This window comes from Camponotus vicinus, unplaced genomic scaffold (assembly GCF_025532165.1).
Source record: "Camponotus vicinus isolate PSW18456_S1 unplaced genomic scaffold, iyCamVici1.0 SCAF_1, whole genome shotgun sequence".
Classification (NCBI taxonomy): Eukaryota; Metazoa; Arthropoda; class Insecta; order Hymenoptera; family Formicidae; genus Camponotus; species Camponotus vicinus.
Window position 1 is genome coordinate 37,806,900 of NW_028141945.1, and position 14,214 is coordinate 37,821,113.

Below are 14,214 nucleotides of genomic sequence, written 5' to 3' on the forward strand. Positions count from 1 at the left end.
GATTGTGGACATGGTATACTTTGCTTTAAAAAGGATTAAGAAGATACATTCTCTACTTTGTTGCTGAGTTGTGACGTGATTGTATCAACTTACTAATATCAAGTGTACAGAAACGAAAAGAAATTCACACGATTCCGTTCTAAAAATAAATCCATTTTTGAAATGCGACAACACAGCGATACACACATGCAAACAATACCTGCACACACAAAAAGTTTCAAGTGTAAAATGATTGTAACAATTTGCGTACAAAATTATATTTACACGTTTAATTCTTTTACATTGCCTAAAATAAATCTAACCACTCGTGAAACGTACAAATACACATTGTTTCTATAAAATTTATTATTTACAATAAATAATCAAAAAATAGAATCACATTTTTCACATGCTCAATTGTGTCTAAAAGATAAACTTGCCATTCTATGAGGAGCAAACCGTATAAATACGCCTTAAGGAGTTTGCTGTCGTGTGCGATGTGTGGTACGGCCTCTGGCCACTCGTACAGTACTTCTCAATGATGCATTTCCGGTTTGGTAGCTTGGCATCATGCTCGCGTAGCAGCGCGTGCTGCTATTCTTCGTCGTCGTCGTCGTCGTCGATGTCGTGGTCGTTTTCGTCGTCATCGTCGTCGACGTACTCACTGCTTACAACGGTTATTGCGCGATAGACACGTTAGCTTCCATTGGATTTATGTTCTATGTACTTCGACGTATTTATGAGCACTTCGTCAATGATCGATTTTTTTCTACCTAGACCAGTCTCTCTTTCTCTCGTCTTCTTCCGCCGGCGACAGCACGCAACTGGATAATAAAATTAACGAGAGAATTAGTCTTATATTAAAATAAAATACGAGTGACTTGATGCTAATTTACAATATCAAATAAATGGGGAAAATATGGATTTGTCTTTGATAATTAAAAATTATTGTCGTTTTATAGTATACACACACTAATCTTAATGTATGTATCATAAACTGGAAGCTGGATGTTTTATGCTACTTATAGCATATTACTTTTAATTATACAGAAGATCTCGGGAAAAATTTGAAAAACTTTAATAGCACTTATTTAATTTTGAATTTCAATCGTATCTTTTTAAATCCATTATTTGCCAATATAATCACCATACCTTAAACCGGTCCTGCTCTGATCTGTTGGCTGTTAATCGGATTATATTAATTGTACTATTTAATCGTACGGTATCGAATCCTGGAATAAGAATAATTCACAATTGAAAAGAACATTACACATCGCGTCTTCGTGAATTATTTGCTCGAGCAGAAATGCAGTGGCGATTACTATGGGTAATGTCAACTATGAATGTCAGCCGAATGTAACAAATGTCAATGACGTTATACGCTTTCATGACGTATCGTAGCGAGCATTGATTGCACGCACGAGCACATGTGCAAGTGTGTAATTTAATGGTACGACCTTTTATTGTGTATTTTTATCCAAAAGATTGAAATTCAATTAAATCTTCCTTCCATTTATCTGATAAAGTAAAATAAAAGGATTTTTAAATGCTAAATTCTTGTCATATTTATGTACATACGTATAAATTAAAGAAAATTAAAGGTAAATATAATCTCAGAAAGTAATATCAATTTTTCGAGCTGCTTAAATTAACGATAAAATATAAAAAGAATAATTCTATGTGATACAAGTTATATAATAATTAATATATATAAAAATTCTCTATGTTTACCAAGGAGAGTTTTCAATTATTTCCGTATCTCGTCCTTTCATAGGACAAGCTTTAGAGAAACGACGCAGGTTGATGACATAACTGTATCTGCGTTCGCGCGACTTTGGTGGTCCTTTTTTCATTTCGCTCGAAAATGTTACCAATGGACGTGCGTGATTGTAATTTCGGCAATACGAAGAATTCGACGCAGGAAGTCTCTTTCGTTCTCTGTTTTCTCTCTCCGTGTCTTTCTCTCTCGCGCGCGTGTTGAAAACCGCATCGACATTAAATGTAATTTGCCAGACTTTCCGGATCTCTTTCTAGTCGCCACAAGAACGGATCGGTATCGTCGCCGCTCTTTTGATCAGGCAAGACCTTGTCTCGACTTCTGCGAATCTTGCGATTTGTTAGCGATTAAAGTGATCTGTCAGCGATCTTGCGAAATCTGTAGGAAGAGAAAGAATTAATTAATCCAGGAATTTTTATATGTCGCACAAAATTATTAAAAATATTTAATAAAAATATTTCTGAAAATAATTCAGCCAAATATTTTAACTACAATACAGATCCATAATTTGGAGCAACAATTAGAATTCATGGATCGAACAGTCCTTGATCTTGATATCGAGACATGACGATTAACTGGTATTTGCATTTTCATTATGCGCATTCCAGATACATGCTCTCTAATCTTGGTAGTTACATAACCGTGTATATGATGAATTACGCAACTCTCGATACTGCGGACAGATATTGGACAGCAACGTACGTACAAGGTGTTCCGCAAATATAGACTTTTATTCTTATTACCAGTTCTAACTGATCGCGAAAAGTTAATAACTTGATATCCATATGTAGCTGAGAAATTAAATTTTGCAAAATACAAGAAAAAAAATGAAAGAAACAATATTCGTACGGTATATGTGAAAATTAATTATTTCATTACTTTATGATTTTTTGAGTAGCAGATATAATTGTTGAAACATTTTTTTATGCTAAAAATAAATTATACTATTAACTATCGCTTATTGGAAAAACCGAATCTTTTCTTAAAAATATGATAATTACTTTCTCATAGAAAATGTGAATACTATATTATTTTATAAATATATTATTTAATGATGATTTATATATTCGTTAAAATGCTTTACCTCATATTTCGGTTTGTCATGATAATTCTATTCAGTATTGTTCCACGGTTTTCCCATGTTTTCCGGTATTCTTTAATTGTTTTTCATTTTCCGGTTGAAAATTTTCTCTAGAAATTAATTGCGAAATTAATTAGTCATTATATCTAGTCATTATTATCTGGAATATAATCAGTCATTATAAAAAAAACTGAATTTATCAATTTTCTTTTAAAAATATAATTAAATGAATAAAGAAAAATTAATTATTTCTTTCCTAAAAAAAAGTAATTTTTTTCTATTCTAAGTATCATATTTAGAATTATGTAATCGCTAAAATGAAATTGCAATAGGACCTTTTCCCTCACATTTGTAACGTTTCACATCGCATAGATTCTTCGTGCAGTGATCGATTCAATTTCGAGCCATCTAGATGCACGCGCACGCGAATGCCTCGTCAACGTTTAACTGTGTTTTCATTTCCTGTCAGGAATAGGAGAGGAAAAAAAAACGAAAGGCCGCGCAACGCGGAATGCCCACGCCCTTCCGACAGAAACGATCTCTACTATCGGGCAAGTATGCAAACTCCGATTTACGTGTCGGCGGATGGACAGCCTTCCGCAATAAGGAAGCGCTCGTTATGATCGATCTCGCGGATCCGACAATGCTCGGCAGATTATTCGAAATGAACATTGCAATAGTTTCTCTTCCTCTTTCGAGCCGGGATCTGTGAATATTTTCTCAATAGGCTGACGTAGCTTGCGTTTTAGCGTTTTTGAAATACAAAAAATACAAAAAATTAATAAAAATTAATAAAATGCTACAAATATCATTCTTATTTTTTCATTTTATTTATTGTCGTCTTTATATACATATATCTACTTCTGCGACATTCGTGATTATTACTTTGCCCCTAAATAAAAATAAGTTGTATATTTATTGTTTGCTATGATAAAAATTAGATAGAATATTAACATATTCTATGTTAGATTTTTTTCACGTAATAGTAATATTTTTTTATCATTCACGCGTTTGGGACGCTACACTTGATAAATTCGCAACTAGTCTATCTATCTAAACGAGAAGGGAAAAATGCAGCGGAGCGAAACGATCAACGTTACATTGCCCGGCGTCGAACGTTACGATTGTGACGATAACGTTAACTAGATGCCGAGGCGCTCTTCTATTTTGATGGAACGAAACATTCTCTTCCGAGAGAGCCGTGGTCCCAAGAGCGGCGATTAATCATCAATATTAGATCTAACATTCCGGTGCCGACGATTTATTGCGCGCACTATCGGTGAAAGAAAAGGAGGAAGGGGAAAAAAATATCGATTTTTCCCAGTGTAATGCACGTATATACATATGCAAGTCCGGGTAATCTATGAACGAATATCAAATCAACGTCGAACATGCTCCAACGTTTTGCGATAAGTATTTCTTACATTTGTACAAGATTACGTTGTAGGGCAATACGCGATTTCCGGTGAGGCTTGTTCCAAGATTAAAAATTGTAATAATGTTAGATAAATGATAATTTGTGGAAGTCAGAGAGAGAGAGAACGCGAATTTATCTTAAAATTAGTTAATTATCCTATAAATTATAATAAGGAAAAGCGCTTAGAACGGTTATTTCCACGATCCGTTATTATACTTGTTCTGAGATAGAAATTTCTTTATTTTAATTACTCTTTTCGTTCATTCCTTTCTTTCTAAAAAAATATAAAAGAAAATATTCATAAATTAAATATTATATTTCTTTTAGGAGAAATTTTTATTTATTTTGAAATATATCGCATTTTATTGTATAATATTTTCACACAAATTACATATCAATTATTCTGTCAAACATGTTATTAGACCGAGAAGAATTAATTTATTATCTGGATATTGTCCAATTTCAAATAATTGTTTAAAATCATCCTTGTCACTCAGTCATTTTATACAAAAAATTTTGATTACATGATATCATTATACTAAATATATTTTAAAAATTATATATTAAATATGTTAAAAATATATATTGAATATATTAAAAAATATATTTAAAAATTATATATTAAATATATTAAAAATATATACATTAAAAATATATTTTTGTTATAAAAGTAAGTAATCCTTATATCGAGGATAAAGGATACAAAGTAAATTATTTGCCTTCTTTATACATGCACGTGAGATCATTTGCGTTTCATTAGTTCACGATCGCAATCTCAGAAACATTCCTGCGTTACGAACGAATAAATTTTGCGACGAGTCACATCGCACAGAACGCGCGAAAGCGCATCCCCCGAGGGGTTAATAACCACACAGGCCGTGCACCGGGCAAAAATGCGTCGTACATCCAGGAAGAATCTCGAGGATCATCTCGGCGCGTTCCGAATTACTTCGCGAGCCGGCTCGGAGCGACGTGTTATCGAGATCACGGTCGCTGATAATCGTTTCGAGTACAGCATCCGACGGTGAGGAGGAGAAAGAGAGAGAGAAATAAGGGAAAAGAGAAGAGAGAGAGAGAGAGATAGAAGGAAGAGGGAAAGACAGGGAGAGAGCGGTCCACGTCGTGTCCACGGGGCGTGCACAGTTATCCGGATGATCCTCCGGTGGAGGATCTTCCACGGCGGTGCATTACGTACGGTACGATGCACCGAGCTAGCGAGGGCGCGGATATATAAGAGTTACGTCAGATGCATTCAGGAAGAACTCGCGAGAGATGCACCGCGTTGCGCAACCGCGGAAAAAGCGCGCGCTGCTTGGGAACGCGCCGCGATACATCGTGTGTGCGTACGTACAAAAAAGGTGAGAAGGAATCCGTGTGCGTGTGCGTTCGTACGTGTATATACGAATCTGAACGAATGTGGGTGCCGTGGGCCGTGTAAACGGCACACGCACATATGCACGTATATAAGTGCGGGGGCGGGTGGACGAGTACACACACGCCGAAGAAGTAACGTGAGAACTTCTCCTCTCGATTTCGTCGACGGTATTTCGACTTGGATAGATTACTTTGCGATCGATGTGTGTAGGAAGTATGGCGAGTATGCGTGAAGGGAGCCTTAGGTCAGGCACGATTTTTATCGCGCGTCTAGCGTAGAACTATGTATGTAGGAGAATGTATAGGGGACGAGTTGATTGAAGGAGGAAAAATTATAGTTTGAGGAATTAGATGCCCCTCCCCGCAGAAATATGCGAAGAGTGATGTAAGCGAAAAGGAAAGTAAATAATGTGTACGCTGTTTCTTAAAAACAATAATTTATACAAATTAAACATAAGTGTAATATTAAATAATTTTTCCAATTTTATAAATAATCAGATTTTTATCAATTTTGTCAATAATAAAATAACGAAAAACAATTACATATTTATTGGAATTACACTGAAACTTGATTGACTGGTAAAATCACGATTTCGGGGAAAAATTTTATCATTTAATTTTTAAATGTTCTTTCGAATTTTTTAAATGGTTAAATTTGTCATGATAAAATAACGGAATAGTTGCATATTTATTAGCAGTTGCAGTTGCGACTTGATTGACTCGTAAAGTCACTATTTCGGGGAGAATATTTTACCGTTTAATTTTTAAATTTAAATGAAAAAGAATAGAAGTTTAAAGGCGCGCCTGTAGATAAATAAGGCATGTGGGAGCGGATTTATTAAAATCAGCAACGTGGCGAAACGTAATCTACGACATGCTCGTATTTCTCATGCATTTATGTATGTCGAGCTCCAGCCCGAAGCCGAGCGACGCGTGCGGAGACTTTGTCTGCGATTTCATCTCGCTTCCGTTTCGGTTCGTCCGCGCGTAGCGGGATTTAACGATTTATACATACGGGTTTCTTTATCTTATGAAAAAATTAGTAACGTGCGCACACGCGAGGAACGCGGCGCATAATATGTACGTGTCCTAAATGCACGTGGGCGTGCAAAGTTCATTGCGGACGACATGTACGAGTAACGTGAGAGCTAATCCGTCATTCCACGTGTTGATTGAGATCATGCTGAGTATCTAGAGAAAATTTCACTGTCAAAGCTTAGAATTGTAAGTGTGAAAATCACTTATAATCCCTCAGTTCATCGAATATAAAACCTTATTATTACTTCTAAAATTTGTTGATGAGCAATGCAAAAATTTATAAAATAAATTATAATTGTATAATTATATTAAAATTATAAAATGAAATATTATGCAATAATTCGTAGGAAAAATAATATGTTGTAATAAATATTCAATTGCAATAGTATGTGTGTAATCTCTGTTAATTACATATGGATAGGTTCATTTTATAAATGTTTCGAAATGTTCCCTCACATGACATAAATATATATATTCCAGTTTTTAATTTAGAATATTTTAAATTATCTGTAGAAACATATTGCTTCGTGCAATTATCTTTATTACAGCGGGTTTCACTTGGCGATTAGGTTAGATTAGTGTAGCGTGCAGCTCATTACAAATTTAACGAACGCGCACACAAGGTGCATTCCCACGAACGGTACATCTGGTTGTTTTTAGTAGTTTCACTGAGCGAGAATTCAGAGTGTGTTTTATTATGCTCTTTGCTTGTATCCTGAATCGTCCTCAATCGTGCGTCGCTGACATCGTCACTTCCGACACAGTGAATTAAAACGGTATCGTTTCAATGATCAAAGTCGGTCGAAACTAAATGTACAATATCATTTTACATGTTCACTCTTTATAACATCTTTACTCTTTATAATATTGCATGCAATTTACCGCGTAAAAATAAATCAAAACATTTCGGAAAATATCTCGAGTCAAAATTTTGCTCTTATTTTCAATCTTTATTTTTTCGTGTTTACGGATTCTGGAGGATTTTTAGAAATTATATTGTATCTAGCTCTTATTTTATATTTAAATAGCAAACGAACAGTTTCCCACTTAAAGGTTTAAAAAAGAAACTTTTGAAAAAATTTTTTAAAATAGAGTGATCTGACTGTTTAAAATATCAAAGTAAATAATTAGATTTCGAATATTGAGGTTAAAAAGAGGAGAAAAATTTCGATTTGGAATAGCATCTAATTATGTTCATACCTCTAATTACCTAGAACGTTTAATATTACGTAGTGAATTATTATTTTAATAATTATTAAAACCAGACTGTTTATAGAAAAAAATAAGAGATCAAAAATAATATTTTACTAATACACACAAAATAATACAAGTATAATACGCGAAAAGTAAAATTTAATAAAATATAAATAAAAAAAAATCCAAGGCAATTCCTCTCATTTTTGTCGTTTGAGCAATTCTCGATGATCTTTCGAGGTGATCATCTGAATTTCGTTAATACGATCGCTCCATCAAGGCCAAACTAAAAATAAGGCACTTTATATTCCTATCAAATGAATCGCGCTAACAGCCACATAAAATAACAATCAGAAATGCCGGAAGACATTTTACGATGTGAGTAAAAATGGTATTATTCGAAAAATTAACTGTAAAAGTGACTTTCATGTTCATGATTAATATTGCAATTTTATTTTTTAATTGTCATTGCACATTAAAAAAGTCTAATAATTATTTAGCATAAATAATACTTAAGAATGTCAAGCATCTTTTATGATTTTTGTATACATAAAATTAGATGCTTTTTTTAAATGTATAAGTTTGCAAATTATATTGAAAATTATATACATTAAAGTATATATTGAGAAACGTTAAAAATCCTCCTCAAGTGTTTCAATTTATTATATATTTTTCTATATTTTTTATATACTACTATAATTGTAATTTTACTCTTTTTATTAGAATAGTCAGTTTAAAATCAAATATCATTTGCAAGCATTTTAACTAGGATCGCGAAATTATAGTCCAACGAGCGACATGACATTGTGATTCCTCCGATGACATATCCTTGAATGCAACAGTTACGTGCAATTTTTCCCATCCACAAAAGGTCAGCAAAGAGAAGACAATGGTTCGTTTTACGTGCCCCATCGAGATCTTATGTAATTTTTTTTTTGTCCATTGTACTCTCGCGATATCGACCAAGGTGTTTCTGTATACTAGCACGAAGGAAATGTCGTAATATAGGATGACGTCGGTGTCCTTGCTGTGCTGTCATTACACGTGACTCTTAATGTCAATTTGCTTTGACTCCGGATACGTCATTCTGTAGGAATCGCTTTGGAATTACCAATAAGTTAAGAGCATGAAATTTTTAATTTCTTTCGGCAGTTTGATAATTAAGAAATTTGATGCAAAAAATGTATGTATATTTATGTATTATATACATATGTATATCTATATATTCCAAATACATCGAACATGTATTTATTTTTATTTAGCTTATTTCTTGCATGCATATATATATATTTTTCATCAAATATACTTATTTTACATAGATCTTTGTGATGCATTTATAAAATGTTATAAAAAAATTATTTCTTTAATTGTAAATATTTAAATAAACAAAATCAGTTTTGTACAATTTAAAAGATTTAACTAAAGATTTATTAAATATAAAAATTTGAAGAGAAAGAAAAAATAAACTACTTATATTTTTTTATAAATCCAATAATAGAAGAGAGATTACGATAAAATTTAATATCTTTTACGACATAATATTAGTTCTTAGGGTTATTATTTCTAAAATTATTGCAATATATTTCTATTAAATGTTTATCAATTTTTAAATTACGTGAATTTTCGAGAGATACTTCATGCTTTAGTATACCAAACACATACATAATAATAAAATTAAATTATCTGAAGATTGTTTATTCTTCATTAATTTTTCCTTAGTATTTATTCTTAATTAATTTCGACGGGGGCAAAATTTGCGAAATTAGATCGCTCAGCCAGAGAAATATTGCGACAAGAATAAACGCGATAGCGAGAGTTACCGATATATGAGATAGATTTAATTATGGGCTGAGGCTTTTTACGCGAATTATCGGTCCCCGGTCTCCCCAGGGGGAATGGAAATTGCGGGGCCGGACGCGCGCACGTGTGTGTGGGCGTTATCGATCGGATCCACGGGGCATTCCGGGTTTTTACGGCGGCTATTACTCCGGCCGTATTTCATTCGACGTATTTGCGGTTGTCGTTGATAAACGATACAGTTGTATTAACTCTCTTAAAATACAGGGGAGGCTATATGGTATCACAACCGCGCTCGCGATGCGGCGATATTAATAACTGGTTGCGTGTGCATCGAGCTGCATGTCTGCACGGACGCGTAACGATTGCGTAATTCCGCGCGGAAACAGATGTAAACGGTGCGTGATAAAGCGCGTATCTCCCGTGTATGCTTGCATACATCTCAATGATGCAATTATGGGGATGGCTTTTGTACGGAGTGCTCGGTAATTGCTTAAATCAAATCGGAAAGATACAGAAAGTTGATAAAAATTTATAATTAAGAAAAGTTTGAAGAAAACTTTACAAATAGAAGTCTATTTATAATTTAAACAAAAGATATATGGCTATATTTATATTCGCATATAAATGCCAAGGTTAAATGCATCTTGTAAATCACTTCACTTATATAATAATTTTCTGATGTCACGTGCTTATTTTTTTAAAGATATTAATCAAGAGTTTTTTATTTTAATCTTCACTATATTTAATATTACTTAAACTCTTTATTTAATAAATTTTACTTATTAAACTTCACACACACTATTTAATATTTAATTTAAATATATATTTATTTATTTCTATATTATAACAGATTGCACGTAAACAGTATAAAATATAATACCTCGTTTATCGTTTAAAAAGTGATTTAAATAGTATAGAATTTTAAACAATACAATGCTGACTGCTTTTCAATGACTCATTGTTAGACTGAAAGTCGCCCATACGTGTTCTATTCACAGTACCTGTCACAACCTGTGACCTGATCAGGCCCAATCAAGTGGGCAGGAAGTATTAGCGCACGCACGATCGCACAATGACACATTAATATACTAACGATATACGTACACATGTTCGATGCTGTTCAGTTCAAGCGTCAAGCCACCGTAATAATAATTGTCCTGGCACACCTGACCCTCGTTAAATGCATTGCTTAATTGCTCGTTATTCCTTGAGAACGACCCTTCACCTACTTTTTATTCGTCCCACGCATGCTGCTCGCTCGTATTCGCCTTGACGTCATTCAGTTAGCTGAAATTATTTGCAAAAGTTACTAAGATTATTTATTAACGCGCCTTTACGTGGATAATTAATGATCTCTTTTTATATAATTATTATTCAATTATTATTGTTTAATTGTTATATATATATTAATTTTATTTTATAACATAGTTTATTTAATACACAATATATTTGATTAATTTTATCAATCTTAATTGTTAACATTTTATATCAAGTAAAATTTTAATATTCGAAAATCACAATTTATTTAAAATATATATCACACATACAAACACACGAAATAATTATAATTACATTAAGATATAAAATGTTGTTATTAAATTTCTCAATTTTGATTTAAAGCACATTAATTTTTATTACTAAATAATAGTGACTGTAACTCCTATAAAAAATACATTAAGAAAAATCAATGTTAAATCTATCGGAAAATTTTTGTATAACTAAACATATATTAATATACACTCTATACGGTTTACAAATAATATATCTTACTAGAAATATTCTCAGCACGAAAATGCATACATATCTATACTATTACACAAGTTGAATACCTGTAAAAAAGCATTTAAATATTCTCACAAAGAACTGAACTTTGAGCAACTTGAAATCGACGGATAATTATTCTCGCATATGATTTTCGCTAAATAGCTCGCAGGAATTTTCACCTTTGTATCCATTGCTTAATGATCGATTATTATATGCAGTTGCTTGAAATTCTGAATCGTTGAAATCGTAATGCGCGCAACGAAATGACGGACGCTTTAGGTTAAAGGCTTACGCCATCTAATTACTTCCATGCAATTAACAACAGAACAGCGCGATTTTCTTTAATCAGCGTCGATTCTGTTTTCACAATTTATCTCCAGCAAGAAAGCAAGTCATTAAATAATATAAATATAAAGTGTAATACTGTTCACATCCTGAGAATTACGAATAATAATAAATTTCAAGTATAAATACAAATAATAAGATACGAAATAATATGTGCAATCTAGAATTTTGCAAAATATAATAGTATTAATTTTTAATATTCTCTCGTATAAAATTACTTTATTTTACAATTTTTTTGAAACAATGGAATGTAATTGTAATATTTCTTTACATCTTATTTTTTATCTAAATTATTTAATTAGCTTTAATATAAGATTTATTATTTATTATTTATAAGATTTATTATTTATTAAAAAAGAGATTAATGTATTCTACTCTATTAAGTAACATTTTGAGAGAGATATCGTATATTTTATAAATACTATACATTTCTTCTCTTTGTAATTTGCGATTATTTCTGAGACTACTGATGGCTGCAACGATAAAACATATCGTATTTTCAATCAATGACAGTGACAATCAATGTTATAGCAGGATAAATGCTTCGATTGTGGCAGAAATAAATTGGCAAATATTAATTTTTGCCGAAGGTCATCGAGAGTAGTCGGCGTCGGAATTCGCCATGATTTTTTGTCGCATATGTTATTGCACGATTCAGTCGGGATACATCTCACGTGAGAAAATTCCCGTGCCCGATCGGGACTCTTCGATCTCGCGGAGGCCATGCAAACGCAATTTTACGCTCGTTAGGTAGCCAGGAGCAGGGGGAGACAGGGGGTTAATGCATCCGCAAGGCAGAAACGCAACTTCGCCTCGTCTCGCAAAAGTCAAGGTCGCGGCGTGCGTGCAACGCGTGCGGCGCGTAATATCGAACGCGGAGCCGTTTCGCGACCGTTTTCCCGGACGTATATCCTGTCAAGGTCGTGCCACTTCCGAGAAAGGCCGCGGTTCGTTCGTGCCGCGCTGGCTCGTTTCCGTCGATCGCCGCCCGATGGATACCGTCGGGGTCTCTCCGTTTGAGTCTCTCGCTGCGAGCAAGAGAGGCACAAAACTATACTTAACCCGCCGGGTTAAAGGCAGAACCCTCTCCGGTTCGAGCGCGTGTCTCTGATTACGGTGCACGAGAACGTGGCTGTCGACCTCCGATGCCGCCGCCGCATCTCGGTCGTCGGTTTCGCGGAATGCGCCTCTCCGTGTCGAGGAAGTCTATCCCTGCGGTTGATCGCGCTTTCTCCACGAGACGAGAAAGTCGCAACACGATTCCCCGAGGAATTTTTTCGAAAACGATAACTGTTAAAACAAAAGATTTTCATTTTCAAATCGTAAACTACCCGGGAACTGTTACGGGAGATTTATGGAACTTGTAGAATATAAATTAAACAAACATCACGAAAAAGGAAAAATTATTGATTGATTATATGTCAGTTTGGCTTAAATTTGCGATACGTGTGATTGAAAAAAATCTATGAAAAGAATTGAATGGTTTAATGACAACATTGATTATTCAATCTATCTGTTTTAGGAGAAGAAAAAAAGAAGAAGAGAATATTTTTTGTCTAACATAAGTATAATTTAAAATTAATTTTTTCTCATATTTTTAAATAAATAGTCTTAAAAATAATTATTCTATTAGATCTATCATTAAAAAAATATGTTATTCTCTATAAATATTTTATACGAATGAATTGACATTACGTTCATCAAGATTCTTTTAAACTTTTGTACAAAAAAATAATAAAAGAAAATCTGAACCTCGCAGGCTTCTTCAACTTTATATTTCTTCTCGATCTTCTTTTATTGTTCTTTTTCGGCTTACTTTAATCTCGAATTGTTGGTTGGATTATTAGCGATCGATAGTTGGACAAACTCTCGTGGAAAGGATTAATCCTGCCGTTCGGCCTTCTTTGCCTTCCTTGCTGAGGAATTAAATGGAATCGTCAATCATCGGATTTATTGGGATACCTCGTTAATTCCCTAAATTATCGTGCCGCGCCTCATTGTAGCTGTGGGTTTTCGACGGTTTCCTTTTTTTTACTGAGATGATACACGGGTTCTCTTTATCGGAGTATATTTAAGTGCCGCCGCTGAAGGACGTAAAAAAAAAAAATTTGAGATCATTTCCGGCTGCGGCCAATCGACCTGTAGTTCGTGAAATTCGGCACTTACGATTTTCAAGAACGATTAAGATGACCTAGGAATTAATCGTGATTGATGATTGCATTTTGGGGCGCTAATTCAAATCGAATTAACGACTCTTGGAAGTCGCCTACGGGTTAGACAGGTTCGAAAAATTGTCGGTTGTCATCAGTTAAACAATTACAGCTAATCAGATAGTTTCTCGACTTCTCAAATATGATAGATAAAAAGCGTGTCGCATTCTTTATTTTAAATATTTGAACAGCCATTTTTCACAAGCTTTTTAAAATTATAAAAATAAGTACAATA

General features: G+C 33.6%; 1 long non-coding RNA gene across 4 annotated transcripts; it reads right to left on the minus strand.

The window, feature by feature from the left end:
* Positions 1-271: 271 nt before the first annotated feature.
* On the minus strand, positions 272-11,730 carry LOC145965773 (uncharacterized). Of its 4 annotated transcripts, none has more exons than XR_014436815.1 (7): positions 11,604-11,730; positions 11,431-11,489; positions 10,765-10,947; positions 2,841-2,947; positions 1,711-2,134; positions 1,132-1,496; positions 272-803 (listed from the first exon to the last, which is right to left on the minus strand). It is a non-coding gene; the product is annotated as an uncharacterized LOC145965773 (long non-coding RNA). The 4 variants fall into 4 exon arrangements; XR_014436799.1 differs by lacking the exon at positions 11,431-11,489 and having other exon boundaries at positions 1,132-1,211; positions 1,302-1,496; positions 11,490-11,730; XR_014436803.1 differs by lacking the exon at positions 11,431-11,489.
* Positions 11,731-14,214: the final 2,484 nt, after the last annotated feature.